Here is an 18285-nt window from a genome sequence, read left to right as displayed (position 1 = left end):
ATAACTAATGGTCAGCCATGACTGGAGCATCTTGGAAGAGAATAAGAGAGAAGAGAGAGAGAACAGGATAGTATGTCCTGGTCACTTGTCACTACCTTGTTTCTGTCTCTCGTTCTTCCTGCCCAGCATCCTCAACATTGGGAGGCGTAGTCTCTTGATGCTTTTACTCCAGTGCTCCAGCTTACATGTTTTGGGACTTCTGGTTGCTCCCCTGGCCTATTGTGATTGCCCCTTCCTTTTTTTTTTTTAGACAGGCAGAGTGGACAGTGAGAGAGAGATACAGAGAGAAAGGTCTTCCTTTTGCCGTTGGTTCACCCTTCAATGGCTGCTGCGGCTGGCGCACTGCACTGATCCGAATCCAGGAGCCAGGTGCTTCTCCTGGTCTCCCCTGGGGTGCAGGGCCCAAGCACTTGGGCCATCCTCCACTGCACTCCCAGGCCACAGCAGAGAGCTGGCCTAGGAGAGGAGCAACCGGTACAGAACCAGCGCCCTGACCAGGACTAGAACCCGGTGTGCCGGTGCTGCAGGCGGAGGATTAGCCTATTGAGCTGCAGCGCCAGCCGTGATTGCCTCTTCTAGTGTCACTTCTCCAGTGCCTGAATTGCTCTATTTCTGTGGATGACGCTGACCCTGCTGTCTTGCTGGCTGGAAGCCATGCAGTGCATCTGGCTGTGTAGTTGGCTTCACACTGCACAGCCATTGGAAAACTGCCTGCTCTGCTGTCATATGGATACGCTCTGCTTATGTCTTCTGTGTCCCCCGAGCCTGTTGGTGTCTGAGATTCCAAGAGGACACTTCTTCATTTCCTGATCGCTCAAGAGACTACAGAAAATAAAATGGAAACAGCATGTGTAGTCTGACTGATTGGGGACTTGAGTGTGTGCATTCACTCCTGTATCCCCCTCATCAGAAAGCAGCTTCCTTGCTGCTGTCTTCCAGGTAGCCCCATACGCTGCATTCCTCCTCTTCAAACTTGTGCTCACAGAGCTGTCCACTCCTTCCACTGGCACCAGATTTCAAAGGGTGTAGCTTTTGTGTTTCTGCTTTTAGCCCTGCTCTCTGGACAAGGCAGTCTCCTCACTGTTCTAGCACACTCCATGCCCCACTGATTGTTTCCTCAGCCTCCACCTGCTCCCTCTCTCTACCCAACCCCCACACACCTTTCCCAGCCCTGTTCAGCCTGGTTCACGTGCCCCCTGACCACAGACATCTTCTCTGGTCCCTCTGATCTCACTTTCCTGCAAATTTCCACAGCTTTTAGATCCAGAACTCTCCTATGCATCACTAAATTGCATTTTATTTTTTTTATTGTGCCCTGTTATTTCACAGTTGCTAGCCTTTTCTCCCTGTAATGTCTTTTACTATTTCTTAGGCTGGAACCAGGTTTCCTAGAATCCCTTTCCTTGTGTGGTTCTGAAATGAGATGGGTCGCAGGAGGAGTTTTGCCTGAGAAATAGAAAGCAGAAGCACAGTAGCAGCCATGAAGATGGGTTGAAGATGGCTGTAGAGCGCCAGGCACTGTTACTCCTTTGGGCCTGAGTCAGCTGCCAGACCCATTGTTCCTGTACCTCTGCCTGCTTTCTTCCTTCAGTTCTTCCTGGTCCCAGACCTGGCACATACATGTGCAGCTCTATGGCAGGGGGCACCAGGTGGCTCCCATCAGTGGGACTAGAGGTAGTGACAGGCAGAACTGAGTTTTAGCTTATCTTTATCAGTCATGGTTCTTGCATTTCCCTGCTTCGTATGCAGTGTTTCTTCCTGAATGATGGCTCTTTGCACCAGCAGCAACTTCCAGCCACTGCCTGACGCACAGGCATGAGCCTGCCATGGACCTCTTCATCAGTGCCCACAACTGCATAGTCTCCTTAATATAATAAAATTTTCATTGCATATCACTCATTGAGATTCTGATTCTCTGGTTGAATCCTAACAGATATATTCCTCATTAGATTTATATAATCCCCTTGAGGAAATGAATTAGAAGATGTCCTTTATCTCCAAATGTCTAGACTAGAGGTCAGAAAAATCTTATTTTAGGCTTGGTGGACCACATAGAGAGGAATTCAAACAGTTCATGGAAAATGGAATTAAAAAATGTTTATTTTGGTGCAAGCATTTTGAAATACATCCATATTTTTTCTTTTCTTTTTAAAAAGATTTATTTATTTTACTTGAAAGAGTTAGACACAGAAGGAGAGGCAGAGAGAGAGAGAGAGAGAGAGGGATGGATGGAGGGAGGTCTTCCACCCACTGGGTCACTCCCCAGATGCCTGCAATGGCTGGAGTTGTGCCGATCTGAAGCCAGGAGTCAGGAGCTTCTTCCAGGTCTCCCACATGGTGCAGGGGCCCAAGGACCTGGGCCATCTTCTACTGCTTTCCCAGGCCATAGCAGAGAGCTGGATTGGAAGTGGAGTAGTCGGTTCTCAAACCAGCACCCATATGGGATGCCGGCACTGCAAGTGGCAGCTTTACCCACTACGCCACAACCTCGGCCCCTATATTTTTTCATAATAGGCATTTTCCATAAAATTTTTGAAGATCCCTTGTATGAATGAATTTAAGTTTTTCACTAAAATAAACTTATCTTTCAATTCCATCTTTCCATGAACTTTCCAAAGTCCCCTCATAGTGTTTGTCATTTCCTCTCTTCCTCCTCCTCCTGCTCTTCTTAATGTTCCTGTTCTCTTCCCGCTTCTGCTGCCTCTACTTCTACTACTCCTATTTTATTCTTTTTACTTTTTATTTTTCTTCCAATTCTTTTTCATTTGTAAGCTTTAAAAATTGTGCGATCATTCTTGGCTCATAGGCTGTACAATGCAGCCCTTGAGCAAGCCATATGTTTTTGAAGAAGTGGGACCATAGTCTTGGGAATGGTTTTTAAAAGTTTTTCGGGCAAAATGACTAGGAAGTGTTACTGGAATTTACTACATGGGATCTAGGGATGAAGAACTTACTGGAATATATTCAGGGAGCTCTCTGGGCTACAGCTGCTTTCTCCCTCCTTGTGCTGTGGCCTGGAAACTTCCACAAAGCAGTGATCTGGATCCACTGCAGGATGAATCTCCTTTGCTTCCCATCTCTGAAGAGCACTGTCCTTTGTTGCCTGATTCCAGTGTCTATTGACCATTGTTTCCTATGTTCCATCTAGTGTTTTAGTTATTTATTTAGTTAGGTGAGGGGGCAATTTTGCTGTTGGTTACTCCATCTTGATTGGAAATTGGAGTTACTTACCTAAGCTTTTATACATCAAAATAACACATAATTTTAAACTTTAAAAATTCCACTTAGGGTATTGCATTGACTTGGGAATTTCATCATTGGCAGGTTTTACTATTAATTCCATTAAAATTTATTCATTTCCATTTTGTTTGAAAGGCAGAGAGACAGAGAGATGGAGGCCAGTCTTCCATCTCCTGGGTTACTCCCCAAATATCTACAACATCCAGGACTGGGACAGAGCAAAGCTAGGAGCCAGGAACTCAGTAAGGTCTCCCATGTGGATGGCAGTGAACCAAGTGATTGAGCCATCATTGCTATCTCTCAGGGTTTGAATTAACAGGAATCTGAAATAGGAAGTGGAGCTGGGACTTGAACCCAGGCACTCTGATATATGATGTGCTTGTGCGGAGCAGCATCTTCACAGCTGTGCCAAATACCCACTCCTTATTAATCCCATTGAAGGATACTAAAAAGGATGTTTTCTAAAATAATTGTTAAACCAAGGGAGAATCATGGCCTTGTTACCTAGAGTGACCTTGTAATTTACTATCCAAAGGAGACAGTTGTAAGAGTGGAAGGAAGTATTGTTCATTATTACAGCAGGACTGACCCAAGTAGCCCCAGACTTTTTTATAGCCCATCTCTATCTGTCTGTATGTAATTCATTACTTAATTCTTCTAGCTTTTGTGAACTTACTTTTCTTTGCCCTGTGTACCAGATGCTGGCATTGAGAAGATCAGTATGGCAGAGCCCTCGCCAGAAGTGCTGGCAGAGAGGCAGGAGACAGTTAAGACATTAAGAGGGCTCAATAGAGGAAATGAATCTGGAGTTACACTTCTTGTGTGTTTGGGATGAGGTGGCAGGGAAAAGGTGTTCCGGACAGTGTGTATCAAGGCCAAGAGCCAGGGGAACAGAGAGTATGATTGCACAATGATCCTCATCAGTTGGAGAACAACACACCTGTGGAACTGAAAAGAAACTAGGGGAAATGGTTCCACTTAGAGCAATAGCAGTTCATGTCTTGTGCCTATTTGTCAAGCGATGGGCACAGTTTGGCATTTTAAACTTTTTAGTTCATTGATCATTTCAGCACCCCTATAGTGCATATATTATTATTATGCCCATTTTGTAGGTGAGGGATCTGAGCACAGAGCAGTTCAGTACCTTCCCCAAGGTCACACAGCCAGTATGTTGTAGATCCTGGAGTGAAATCCAGAGTGCCTTCACTCTGAACTCCTGAGAGGAGTGCTGTGGACATTGTCTTGAAGGGAGCTGGAAGCTGTGAAGCATTTGATGTGGGAAAGTGACTGAGATTGAGGTGTAAGAAACTCCCTGCCAGCAGCATGCGAGTGGAGGTTAGTGCGGATATCTCCTAGGCATGATGGTGAGAGTCTGGACTAAAGCAGCAGCCATTAGAGGAGGGGAAGGAGGTGTCAGACTCACAGGGATCAGTCTGTGGGTGAAGTAAAGGATGGAGCGAGGTAAGTCCAAGAAGATGCCAGCTGTCTGACTTATGCCCTGTGTGGAGCAGAGCCTCTTGGGATGTGCAGGTTACAGGAGGAGAAACAGTTTTATTAGGGAAAGATACTTCCAGATGATTCTTCCATTTTAGCCATGTGGTGTTTGAGGTTCTCGGTGGGAAAAATTCCAGACTAGAGCTCATGAGGGGGATTTGAGCTGTGCAGCCTGGGAGAGCTTGTGTTTGGAAGAGATCACACAGAAGCATGAACAGTGAGATGAGTTGGTCATGAACCCAGGACCACCACTCTTTCATAGGTGGCTGTAACGTTAGGAAGCAGTGACAGAGGCTGAGAGGAATATGAGAGAAGAGCCTCAACAAGGAACAAATAAAATAAAGACTGGATTTGGCTCTAGAAGAAGGCATAAGGAAGAATCCTGGAACCAGGAGGAAAACTGTAGTGACTTATGGGGTGTGTTCATTTCCCATGCCTCTCATAACAGAGAACCAGAAACTGGGGGTCCTAAAGCCAAGGAAATTTTTTGTCTCACAGTTTTAGACACAGATGTCCAAAATCAGGTTTGGAAGCACTCTGCTCTCTCTGAAGGTTCCAGGGAAGAATCTGTCCCTTTTAGTTTCAGATGTTGCCTGCAAATCTTGGAATTCCTTGGCTTGCAGACACAGCCCCCACTCTTTGCCTCTGTCATCACATGGTATTCTGCTATGTATGTATCTGCACACACCAGTCATGGGAGATTAGAGGCCCAATCTGAAGAAGTTATATCTGCAACAACCCTATTGGCAAGCAAATCACATTCTGACGTTTCTAGGAAGGACATGGATTTTGGGGGGACATTATTCATTCTAGTCCATGTGGTAAATAAGACTAATTTGGTTTAAGAAGCTGGAGAGGGAAATAGGGTTAAAGGTAGGATTTTTTTCCCCTGAGACACATAATGCAGTGTTTGCTAAATAAAAGGGCCCCAAAAATGGAGAGGTTAAATACTCTAGACCAGGAGCAGCTAATCAATAGTGCAAGCTTGCAGGGACTGGGGTCTGGAGTGTGGGTGGATGGATCAACTGCAGACAGAACGGAGGTTGGAGGAGTGTGCAGCTGCAGGTGTGTTTGAGGGTGGGGGCAAGAAGCCATGTAGGGTGAAGCGTGACAGCACAGCTCCGGGCATGTTGGAGGTGTTGGGCCAGGAAATCAAGAGCAGATGTTGAAGTGAGCAGCTGACATAACAGCTTGTGAAATCAACTCTACTCTGGTGGGTAGAGGATTAGTTAAGGATTCTGGCCATGGGAACCAAGAAGACGAGGATAATCTGTTCATGCCTGCTGACTGGGGTGTTGGTGCACAGTTTCAGTGTCAATGTGAAGAATGGTCTAGAAGGCCCATGAGAAGCCCTGCAATCAATGAGCCAGCCTCTGACTTTGAGACACTGTTCATGGAATGTTCCTGGACTTTGGCAGTCTGGAGAACTCCTTTTAGAGAAGGACTGAGGGCCAGGAATTTATTCCCAGTATTCAGATGTAATAAAAGTTCTTTGAGATAACTTGAGGGGGTGGATGTGGTTGGTAGAAGCCCTCTGTTGGGCCGGCGCCGTGGCTCACTTGGTTAATCCTCTGCTTGTGGTGCCGGCATCCCATATGGATGCTGGTTCTATTCCCGGTTGCTCCTCTTCCAGTCCAGCTCTCTGCTGTGGCCTGCGAGGGCAGTGGAGGATGGCCCAAGTGCTTGGGCCCCTGCACCTGATGGGAGACCAGGGAAAAGCACCTGGCTCCTGTCTTCGGATCTGTGTAGTTCCGGCAGTAGCGGCCGTTTGGGGGGTGAACCAATGGAAGGAAGACCTTTCTTTCTGTCTCTCTCTCACTGTCTAACTCTACCTGTCAAATAGATAGATAGATAGATAGATAGATAGATAGATAGAAGCCCTCTGTTGCTTACTTCAAGGACAGCGTGAAATTCAGTTCTTTAAGAGCAGAGTCAGTCACCCCTTGAGTCCCTGTGTTCACCTTAATTTATTCCTCAGACTTGGAAAATACAGTCTCATGTCATATAATAGCATTCTGGTCAACGATGTACCTCATAAATGATGGCATTTCCATAAGATTGTATTGCCTATTGATTAATAGCCTGAGGTATCTTCTAAATATTACAGTTTTGCCTTGCACTATTCTCTCTTCACTTCCTTCTCTCTGTCTTCAATCCAGTGGACAAGGATAAGTGTATTGAACTCTTAGAGATTGTTGTACAAATTAATATACAGAAGTCATTTACAGAGGACAAGTTTTCCTATACATTTCAACACAGAATATACGCTCATTTTACTGTCTACTTTGTTGCATACTTGCAGTTTCTTTAGCATCTAGAGACAAAATATTGCAAAATCAGGACTTATTTGTCCATTATGTGCCTATCAAAGTAAAGCACATAGAATATATATAAAACTGGTATCTGAAAGCATCCAGGTAGGGACACAGTATTACATTTTGCAGTTTCTTTCTTCTAGTTCTCCAGACCATTAAAAAAATACAGACGGTACTATGTTGTGCACAGAGGTGTTTTTATTTTTTATTACTTTTTGTGTATTTTTTCCCCAAAAAACTGTATATTAATGAGTACAGATTTCATAAGTGCAATTTTAGGAATATAGTGATTGTTCCCATCATACCAGAAATGTTTTTAACAATTCAGTTCTCAAAAGACAATATTTTATATGAGTTGTAGTGAAAAGATGTTTACAGAGTGCTATTTTACTGCCCCTATGTTTACCATACATGGGCACTTCTAGATACTATATAGCCTAGATGTTTCAAGTAAGGACTTTGTCCCACTGTGTATATAACAGCCTGGAATAAACTGCACACAAGTAACAGTGGTTACAGTTTGGAATTGTCTTTGGAATATGAACATTCTGGGCTCAGATCCTTCCCCGCTCCATCAATCCAGTGGACTGTGATGCTCAGATTTTCAGAAGGCAGTCTTTCCTAGGAATTATAATACAAAAGATACAAAATCTGTTAGTTCAGCTAACTCTACTTTTGTCATACTTTGGCAGCCTCCTCAAAATCTAGAAAGACTAGGTGTTGTTAATTAGGACTGATTGGTCCTTTGTTTAGCCTTGTATTCAGCAGAGTAAAACCAGATGCACACAGGGGCCAGTAGTCAGCTGTGCCTCACCAGATGCACACTGGTGAGGAGCTCTTGGTGTTTCCTTCTCTCCTGCTTCTCCCAGATCAGTGCACAAACACAAAGTGTACCACCCAAAGGTTTGATTGGCCATCCTCCACAGTGTTTAATACAGATTTTCAAAAAAAAGTACTTACAAATGTGTTCTTTTACTATTACTTTTAACATCTATCAGGCACTTTAGACCATCCAGAAATACCAGATATTTCAAAGAGTATTTAGCATTGTCAACTATATATACAGTGTGAGGAAAAAAAGCACATCCCAAACCAAAACATATGAAAGCTGTATTTGAAAGTGTCTCCTAGAAACAACTAGTCTGGCAGAGAATTCTCTCCTCCTTGCGTTTATCTGTTCCATGTCCTCTTGTCAGCTGAGTAGATGTGAACATGATTGCTCCTGTAGGTGGTCTCACAACTATATTCCAGGAAGTCACTTCTGGAAGATGTGATTTTTAATGCAAATGGACATTTATAAAATGTGTGATTTTCTGTCTTAGAATTTATTTATTTTTATTCACTTGAAAGGCAGAGAGGCGGAGAAATATTCCATCTAGTGGTTCATGCCTCAAATGCATGCAACATCCACGAGTAGGCCGGGCTGAAGCTGGGAACCTGGAACTCAATCTAGATCTTCCAGATGAGTGGCAGGGACCCAAGTACTTGTACCATCACCTGTTGCCTCTTAGAGTGTGTATTAGCAGGAAGCTAGAATCAGAAGCAGATCCAGGACATGAACCCAGGTACTCCAATATGGTATGTATGCGTGTGTCTTAACTGCTGGGCCAAATACCTGCCTTAAGATGTGATTTTCTAACCCTGTCCTGAGTTGATAATCTCTGTATATCTAGAATTTTAGGTGTAGCAAAAGTTTTCTTTAAGAAGATTGAAGGCAAAGTTGAGAGCAGCTTTTTGTATTATATCTGCAGGCCTTATGCGAAGGGCCGGTAGAACTCAAAGGGTGGGGCATTTCCAGTTGTTCACGGATGGTGTGCTACTCTCTCATTCTTTGTTCCAGTGTCAAGGTCTGGCAGAACAAAGGCCAACTACCCAGTGACCACTAACCATTCCACTTGTCCTCTAAAACTGCCCTTGAAAAAAAGCCTGCAAAAAAATTCCAGAGAAATACCTCGTGAGATCTGTCTGTAATGTTTGGATAGCAAAGTCAAACTTGGGGGGTGGTGTGTGTGTGCCCAGGGTCTGTTTTGCCTTAGCCATCTGGACCAACCTGTGTAATCCTTTTCTCTTTATGTATACATTACTTACCTATTCCCAGAAAGGTCCTTCTTGAAATTAGTCAGGTACCCTTCTTTTCAACATACCTAGTCTCTAAAGATGTTTCTCACCATATTCTAAAAGCAGTAATCTCCAGCTTGAGAGAAATATGCCCCAGCCTACTGAAAGACCTCCTTTGGAAGTTAAGTCAGTGTAAGGTTACTGTGTAAGGATAAATGAAAACTTACTGTCGTGAAATACATAAATTCTGGCTAGAATTTGACCTCTTTGGAACACTTTCCAAGACTCATTGAGAGTCACTGGGCTTGAGTCTCCTGGCCTTGGATACTCATACTGTGCCCTGAATAAACCTTACATCAAACTTTTTACAAAGTCTGTCTATAACTAGTACTCAAATAGTATTTTACACTTTGTGTTTCTGTGTGGGAGCAAAATGTGGAAATCTTTACTTAATATATGCTAAAGTGATCTTCTGTATATAAAGATAATTGAAAATTAATTGTGATGTGAAGGGGAAGGGGAGAGGGAGTGGGAGAGGGGAGCGTTGTGGGTGGGAGGGAAGTTACGGGGGTGAGGAAGCTATTGTAATCCATAAGCTGTACTTTGGAAATTTATGCTCATTAAATAAAAAAATAAATAAAAAAAAAGGAGGAAGCCAGACTCTGGACTCACACAGACCCAGTCCTAATTGCAACTCTGAACTTGAATCTTAGGGCTCTCTCTTACCCAGTTCCTCTGAGACTCTGCCTATCTCTAGAACAATAAAGTAACCATAAAGTTAAAAAAAAAAAGTCTGTTTATTTCTGTTGACAGGCCTTTGTCAGTCATTTTGGAACCAGGCAAAGTTTTATCTGGCTAAGACACAGTGGTCACCCCAGGTGTGCAGCTGTGGGGTCCCTGGCCCACTTTGGTGACTGGGCTTGGTCCACGGGTCCATCTTCTTGGGCCTTGGAAGTCCTGAGTGGCCTCCATGGCATTGGGGTGGCTGCCATGCCCACCATCCTTGGCACCCGTGTAGGGGCCTCCTAGGTAAAGCAGGGCTGGACGGGAGCCTGGCTGCCCACCGCCAAATCCCAGGGTGAGATGAAGAAGGTCACTGCTGATTCTCTGCCTGGGCTCTACAGTGGGCAGCTGCACTGGGAGCTTGAGCACCCCAGCTCACTGACGAGGGGGAAAGAGGCCACAGGGGAAAAGGGAGCAGTGCTCTGCTTCTCACCCTGCTCCCTCTTCTGTTGACCTTTCTCCTCTGCTAATGATTCTTTGTTAATTAACTAATTAGTTTATTTATAGAGTTACAGAAACAGAAAGGCCTTCCATCTGCTGGTTCACTCCTCAAATGGTTGCAACGGCCGGAGCTGAGCTGATCTGAAGCCAGGAGCCAGGAGCTTCTTCTGGGTCTCCCACACGGGTGCAGGGGCCCAAGGACTTGGGCCATCTTCCCATTGCTTTCCCAGGCCATAGCTGAGAGCTGGATCAGAAGTGGAGCAGCTGGGACATGACCCGACGCCCATATGGGATGCTGGCATCACAGGCATCTATGCCTGCTGTGACACAGTGCCGGCCTCCATGCCCCTGGTTTTATACATTAGGACTCGAGGTCCAGAGTCACACAAATAATAAGTGGCCCAAATAGGGAGATCATATAACAGACATGGTTTGAGGAAGAAGCCAGTACTTTTGATGGCCCACTGGTGGGAAGAAGCTAAGGCTCCATGGGTAGGAAGAGAACATGGAGGATGGCTTGTTGAGGGGAAAAAGGTTAATGCTTCTGTAGGACCGTGAAGATGACACAGTGGTTTTTTCACATTTTTCTCGAGTCTTAGGTTTTTTTTTTTTTTTTTTTTTTTTTTTGACAGGCAGAGTGGACAGTGAGAGAGAGAGAGACAGAGAGAAAGGTCTTCCTTTGCCGTTGGTTCACCCTCCAATGGCCGCCGCGGCCGGCGCGCTGCGGCCGGCGCACCGCGCTGGCAGGAGCCAGGAGCCAGGTGCTTTTCCTGGTCTCCCATGGGGTGCAGGGCCCAAGCACCTGGGCCATCCTCCACTGCACTCCCTGGCCACAGCAGAGGGCTGGCCTGGAAGAGGGGCAACCGGGACAGAATCCGGCGCCCCGACCGGGACTAGAACCCGGTGTGCCGGCGCCGCTAGGCGGAGGATTAGCCTAGTGAGCCGCGGCGCCGGCCGAGTCTTAGGTCTTTTAAAACAGGGCTAAAAACATCCATATCATAGATTTAGGAGGACTGAATGGGAATATGAATGACACTTTGCATAGTGTCTGGCACATTATAGGCATCTAGTATATGGTAGTGTTTTCAGTATTTCTGCAACCTTGTGAAGTATTAACCCAGAATTTTGAAACCAAAGGTAGTAATGTGTAATTTTTTCTGGAAAAAAAAAAAAAAGATGTGTTGTGCTTATTTTGATGCAAAACAATGTGGGGATCCATGCATCGCTTCTTATCATACACTTTTCCTGTGACCTTGTATCTCCCCCCCCCAGAAGCCTTTTGTTTAAGAAATACAACTTTAAGAATATTGTGATTCTTCCCATCGTACTTGCCCTCCTTCCTACAGTACTACTCCTCTTCCTCCTCCTCCTCCTTTTCACATTCTTATTTTTTACAAAGATCTATTTTCAATTAACTTTATACACATATGATTAACTCTATACCAAGTAAAGAGTTCAACAAATTGTATGGAAAAAAGACCTGCTCCTCAACAGTTGAGACAAGGGCTATTCAAAGTCAATGCATCTCAAAGTGTCAATTTCACTTTTATAGGTTACCTTTTATGTGTTCTATTAATTACCACAAGTCAGGGAGGACATACAGTATTTGGCCTTTTGGGACTGGCTTATTTCATTAAGTATGTTTTCTAGTTTCATCCATTTTGTTGCAGAGGACAGGATTTCGTTTTTTTTTTTAAACTGCTATGTAGTATTCCATGGTGTGTAAATCTCATAACTTCTTTATCCAGTCTTTAGTTGACAGGCATTTGAGTTGATTCCACTTTTTAGCTATGGTGAATTGAGTTGCAGTAAATATGAGGTTACAGATAATTCTTTCATGTGCTGGTTTCATTTCCTTTAGATAAATTCCCAGGAGTGGCATGGCTGGGTCATATGGTAGGTCTGTGTTCAGATTTCTGAGGTATCTCCATACTGTCTTCCACAGTGGCTTTACCAGTTTACATTCCCACCAACAGTGAATTAGGGTACCTTTTTCCCCACATCATGGCCGGCATGTGGTGTTTCTTGATTTCTGTATGAAAGCCATTCTCAGTGGGGTGAGGTGAAACCTCATTGTGGTTTTGATTTGCATTTCTCTGATGGATAGTGATCCTGAGCATTTTTTCATGTGTCTGTTAGCCATTTGGATTTCCTCTCTTGAAAAATGCCTGTGTAAGTCCTTTGCCCATTTCTTAACTGGGTTGTTTGTTCTGTTGTTGAATTTCTTGATCTCTTTATATATTCTGGTTATTAATTCTTTATCCGTGCATAGTTTGCAAATGATTTCTCTCATTCTATTGGTTGCCTCTTTGCTGAGTGTTTCTTTTGCACTGCAGAAGCTTCTGAATTTGATATAATCCTTTTTGTTGATTTTGATTTTGATTGCCTCTGCCTCTGCGGTTTTTTTCTAAGAACTCTTTGCCTATGCCATTGTCTCACAAGATTTACCCAATGTTCTCAAATAGTTTGGTGGTATCCGGTTGTAGATTTGGGTTTTAATCCAAGTGGATTTTAGTGGAAGATGTAAGATAGGAGTCTTGTTTCATTCTTCTGCATTTGGAGTCCAGTTTTCCCAGCACAGATTGTTGAAGAGACTGTCCTTGCTCCAGGGATTGATTTTAGCTCCTTTGTCAAAGATAAGTTGTAGATGTGTGGGTTGATTTCTGGCATTTCTAATCTGTTCCATTGGTGTATCCATCTGTTTTTGTACCAGTACCAGGCTGTTTTGATTATAACTGCCCTGTAGTATGTCTTGAAAACTGGTATTGTGATACTTTTAGCTTTTTGTTGTATAAGATTGCTTAAGCAATTCGGGGTCTCCTGTGTTTCCATATGAATTTCAGCATCATTTTCTCTATATCTGAGAAGAATGTCCTTGGTATTTTGATTAGCATTGCATTGATCTGTAAAATGCTTTTGGTAGTGTGGACATTTTGATGATATTGATTCTTCCAATCCATGAGCATGGAAGATTTTTCCATTTTTTGTCTCTTCTATTTCTCTAATGTTTTGTAATTTTCATTGTAGAAATCTTTGACATCCTTGAATAAATTTATTCCAAGGTATTTGATTCTTTCTCAGCCATGGCATTGTCTGGGTATACAAAGGCTACAGATTTTTGTGTGTTGCTTTTATATCCTGCCACTTTACCAAACTTTTTTTTGAGTTCCAGTAGTCTCTTAGTGGAGTCTTGGATCCCCTATATGTAGAATCATGTTATCTGCAAATTGGGATAGTTTGACTTCCTCCTTCCCAATTGGTATCCCTTTGATTTCTTTTTCTTGCCTAATGGCTTGGGCTAGAACTTCTAGGACTATATTGAATAGCAATGGTGAGAGTGGGCATCATTGTCTGGTTCTGAATATCGGTGGAAATGCTTCCAACCTTTCCCCATTCTATGGGACACTGGCTGTGGGTTTGTCATGAATTGCCTTGATTGTGTTGAGGAATGTTCCTTGTATATTCAGTTTGCTTAATGTTTCCTTCATGAAAGGGTGTTGTATTTTATCCAGTACTTCTCTCCACATGGTCTTTGTTCTTTAGTTTTTTTAATGTGATGTATCACGTTTATTGATTTGCAAATGTTGAGCCATCTCTGCATACTGGGAATGACTCCCACTTTATCCGGGTGAAGGATCTTTCTGATGTGTTGTTGGATTCAACTGGCTAGCATTTTGTTGCTGATTTTTGGGTCTGTGTTCATCAGGGAAGTTGGTCTGTAGTTCTCTTTCTCTGTTGTATCTTTTTCAGGTTTAGGAATTAAAGTAAAGCTGGCTTCATAGAAGGAGTTTGGGAAGATTCCCTCCCTTTCAATTGTTTTGAATAGTTTAAGAAGAATTGGAGTTAGTTCTTTAAATGGTAGAATTTAGCAGTGAATCCACTCCTGGGCTTTTCTTTGTTGGGAGGGTCTTTGTTACTGATTCAGTTTCCATCTTGGTTATTGATAGGTTTTCTGTTTCTTCGTGGCTCAATTCAGGTGGGTTGTATGTGTCTAGTAATCTGTTTCTTCTAGGTTTCCCAGTTTGTTGGCATACAGCTCTTTGTAGTAATTTGTGATGATTCTTTTTATTTCTGTGGTGTCTGTTGTTCTGTTGTTAAATTTCTTTTTTCTTCTCTAATTTTATTTATTTGGGTCCCCCCCCCCCTTTTTTTGGTTAGTTGGGTCAGTGGTATATCAATTTTATTTATTTTTTCAAAAACCAGCTTTTTGTTCGCTGATCTTCTGTATGTTTTTTTGCTTTCAATTTTGTTTATTTTTCTCTAGTTTTAATTATTTCTTTTCTACTACTAGTTTTGGGTTTGGTTTGCTGTTGTTTTTCTGGATCCTTGAGATGCATTGATAGCTCATTTATTTGATGCCTTTCCAATTTCTTGATGTAGGCAACAATTGCTATAAACTTTCCTCAACACTGCTTTTGCTGTGTCCTGTAAGTTTTTTTTTAAGATCTATTTGTTTATTTGAAAGACAGAGTTACAGAGAGGCAGAGGCAGAGGCAGAGTCAGAGAGAGAGAGAGAGAGGTCTTCCATCCACTTGTTCACTCCCCAAATGGCCATAACGGTTGGAGCTGGGCAGATCCGAATCCAGGAAGCAGGAGCTTCTTTTGGATCTCCCATGCAGGTGCAGGAGCCCAAGCACTTGGGCCGTTTTCCACTGCTTTCCCATGCAGTATCAGAGATCTGGATTAGAAATGGAGCACCCAGGACTCAAATCATATGGGATGAAGGCACTGCAGGCAGTGGCTTCACTCACTCTGCTGCAGCACTGGCCCTCCCATAACTTTTGTATGTTGTATCATCATCTTCAATTGTTTCCAGACATTTTTTGATTTCTCTTTTGATTTCTTCAGTGACCCACTGTTCATTCAGGAGTGTGTTGTTTAGTCTCCATGTGTTTACATATTTTCTAGAGATTACTGAGTTATTGATTTCCAGCTTCATTCCATTGTGGTCAGAGAAGATGCATGGTATGATTTCAATTTTTTTTTAATTTGATGAGACTTGCTTTACAGCCTAGCATGTGGTCTGTGCTAGAGAAAGTTCCATATACGAGTGAGAAGAATGTATTCTGCATCTGTAGGATGAAAGTTGTGTAGGTATCTGTTTGATCCATTTGGTCTATACTGTTGACTAACTCTGCTGTTTCCTTGCTGATTTTCTGTCTGTTTGATTTGTCCATTGCTGAAAGTAGAATATTGAAGTCCCTCATTACTGTTGTATTGGAGTCTATGTCTCCCTTTAGATCCATTGATATTTCTTTTAAATAGCCTGCTGACCTGTAATTAGATGTATATATTTTTAAAATAGTCACATATTCCTTTAAAATTTTTTTTTTGGAATTAACAGATACGTTTATTTTGGTACAGAAAGTTTTTTGAAATCCATGCATAGCTTATTCATAATATGCAGTTTCCACAAATGTGTAGATGACCTTGTGTTTTTTTTTTAAACTTTTATTTAATGAATATAAGTTTCCAAAGTACGAATAATGGATTACTATGGCTTCCCCCCCATACCGTCCCTCCCAACCCACAACCCTCCCCTTTCCCACTCCCTCTCCCCTTCCATTCACGTCAAGATTCATTTTCGATTATCTTAATATACAGAAGATCAGCTTAGTATACCTTAAGTAAGGATTTCAACAGTTTGCTCCCACACAGAATCATAAAGTGAAAAATAATAGATGATTTTTTTTAAATGATGATGAAATCAGATCAGACCTATTGTCATGTTTAATCCCAGTGAGAGTCAAGTTGGGAGTTGATAGTGATAGTTTCTTTTCTTTTCTTTTCTTTTCTTTTCTTTTTTTTTTTTTTTTTTTTTTTACAGAGGATCAGTTTAGTATGCATTAAGTAAAGATTTCAACAGTTTGCACCCCCATAGAAACACAAAGTGAAATATATTGTTTGAGTACTCGTTATAGCATTAAATCTCAATGCACAGCACATTAAGGACAGAGATCCTACATGAGGAGTAAGTGCACAGTGACTCCTGTTGTTGACTTTACCAATTGACACTCCTGTCTATGGCATCAGCAATCCCCCTATGCTCCAGTCATGAGTTTCCAAGGCTATGGAAGCCCCTTGAGTTCTCCGACTCTTATCTTGTTTAGACAAGGTCATAGTCAAAGTGGAGGTTCTCTCCTCCCTTCAGAGAAAGGTACCTCCTTCTTTGAAGACCTGTTTTTTCCACTGAGATCTCACTCACAGAGATCTTTTGCCAGAGTGTCTTGGCTTTCCATGCCTGAAATACTCTCATGGGCTTTTCAGCCAGATCCGAATGCCTTTAGGGCTCATTCTTAGGCCAGAGTGCTATTTAGGACATCTGCCATTCTATGAGTCTGCTGAGTATCTCACTTCCCATGTTGGATCACTCTCCCCTTTATTTATTCTATCAGTTAATGTTAGCAGGTACTAGACTTGCTTATGTGCTCCCTTTGACTCTTAGTCCTTTCATTATGATCAATTGTGAACTGAAATTGATCACTTGGACTAGTGAGATGGCATTGGTACATGCCACCTTGATGGGATTAAATTGGAGTCCCCTGGTATGTTTCTAACTCTACCATTTGGGGCAAGTCAGCTTGAGCGTGTCCCAAATTATATATCTCTTCCCTCTCTTATTCCTACTCTTATGTTTAACAGGGATCACATTTCAGTTAAATTTCAACACTTAAGAATAACTGTGTATTAATTACAGAATTAAACCAGTCATATTAAGTAGAACAGACAAAAAAACTACTAACAGGGATAATGTATTAAGTTGTTCATTAACAGTCAGGGCTATGCTGATCAAGTCACCATTTCCCATAGTGTCCATTCCACTTCAACAGGTTTCCTTTTTGGTGTTCAGTCAGTTGTCACCGATCAGGGAGAACATATGGTATTTGTCCCTTTGGGACTGGCTTATTTCACTCAGCATGATGTGTTCCAGATTCCTCCATTTTGTTGCAAATGACTGGATTTCGTTGTTTCTTACTGCGGTATAGTATTCTAAAGAGTATATATCCCATAATTTCTTTATCCAGTCTACCGTTGATGGGCATTTAGGTTGGTTCCAGGTCTTAGCTATTGTGAATTGAGCTGCAATAAACATTAGGGTGCAGACCGCTTTTTTGTTTGCCAATTTAAATTCCTTTGGGTAAATTCCAAGGAGTGGGATGGCTGGGTCGAACGGTAGGGTTATCTTCAGGTTTCTGAGGGATCTCCAGACTGACTTCCATAGTGGCTTGACCAGTTTGCATTCCCACCAACAGTGGGTTAGTGTCCCTTTTTCCCCACATCCTCGCCAGCATCTGTTGTTGGTAGATTTCTGAATGTGAGCCATTCTAACCGGGGTGAGGTGGAACCTCATTGTGGTTTTGATTTGCATTTCCCTGATTGCTAATGACCTTGAACATTTTTTCATGTGCCTGTTGGCCATTTGGATTTCCTCTTTTGAAAAATGTCTATTGAGGTCCTTGGCCCATCTCTTAATTGGGTTGTTGGTTTTGTTTTTGTGGAGTTTCTTGATCTCTTTGTAGATTCTGGTTATTAACCCTTTATCTGTTGCATAGTTTGCAAATATTTTTTCCCATTCTGACGGTTGTCTCTTCACTCTCCTGACTGTTTCTTTTGCAGTACAGAAACTTCTCAATTTGATGCAATCCCAATAGTTAATTTTGGCTTTGACTGCCTGAGCCTCCCGGGTCTTTTCCAGAAACTCTTTGCCTGTGCCAATATCTTGAAGGGTTTCTCCAATGTTCTCTAGTAACTTGATGGTGTCAGGTCGTAGATTTAGGTCTTTAATCCATGTTGAGTGGATTTTTGTGTAAGGTGTAAGGTAGGGGTCTTGCTTCATGATTCTGCACGTGGAAATCCAATTTTCCCAGCACCATTTATTGAATAGACTGTCCTTGCTCCAGGAATTAGTTTTAGATCCTTGATCAAATATAAGTTGGCTGTAGATGTTTGGGTT

The sequence above is a fragment of the Oryctolagus cuniculus genome, chromosome 1, assembly GCF_051225735.1.
Source record: "Oryctolagus cuniculus isolate XC-2025 breed Fujian yellow rabbit chromosome 1, ASM5122573v1, whole genome shotgun sequence".
Classification (NCBI taxonomy): domain Eukaryota; kingdom Metazoa; phylum Chordata; class Mammalia; order Lagomorpha; family Leporidae; genus Oryctolagus; species Oryctolagus cuniculus.
Note: the sequence above shows the minus strand (reverse complement) of the source record.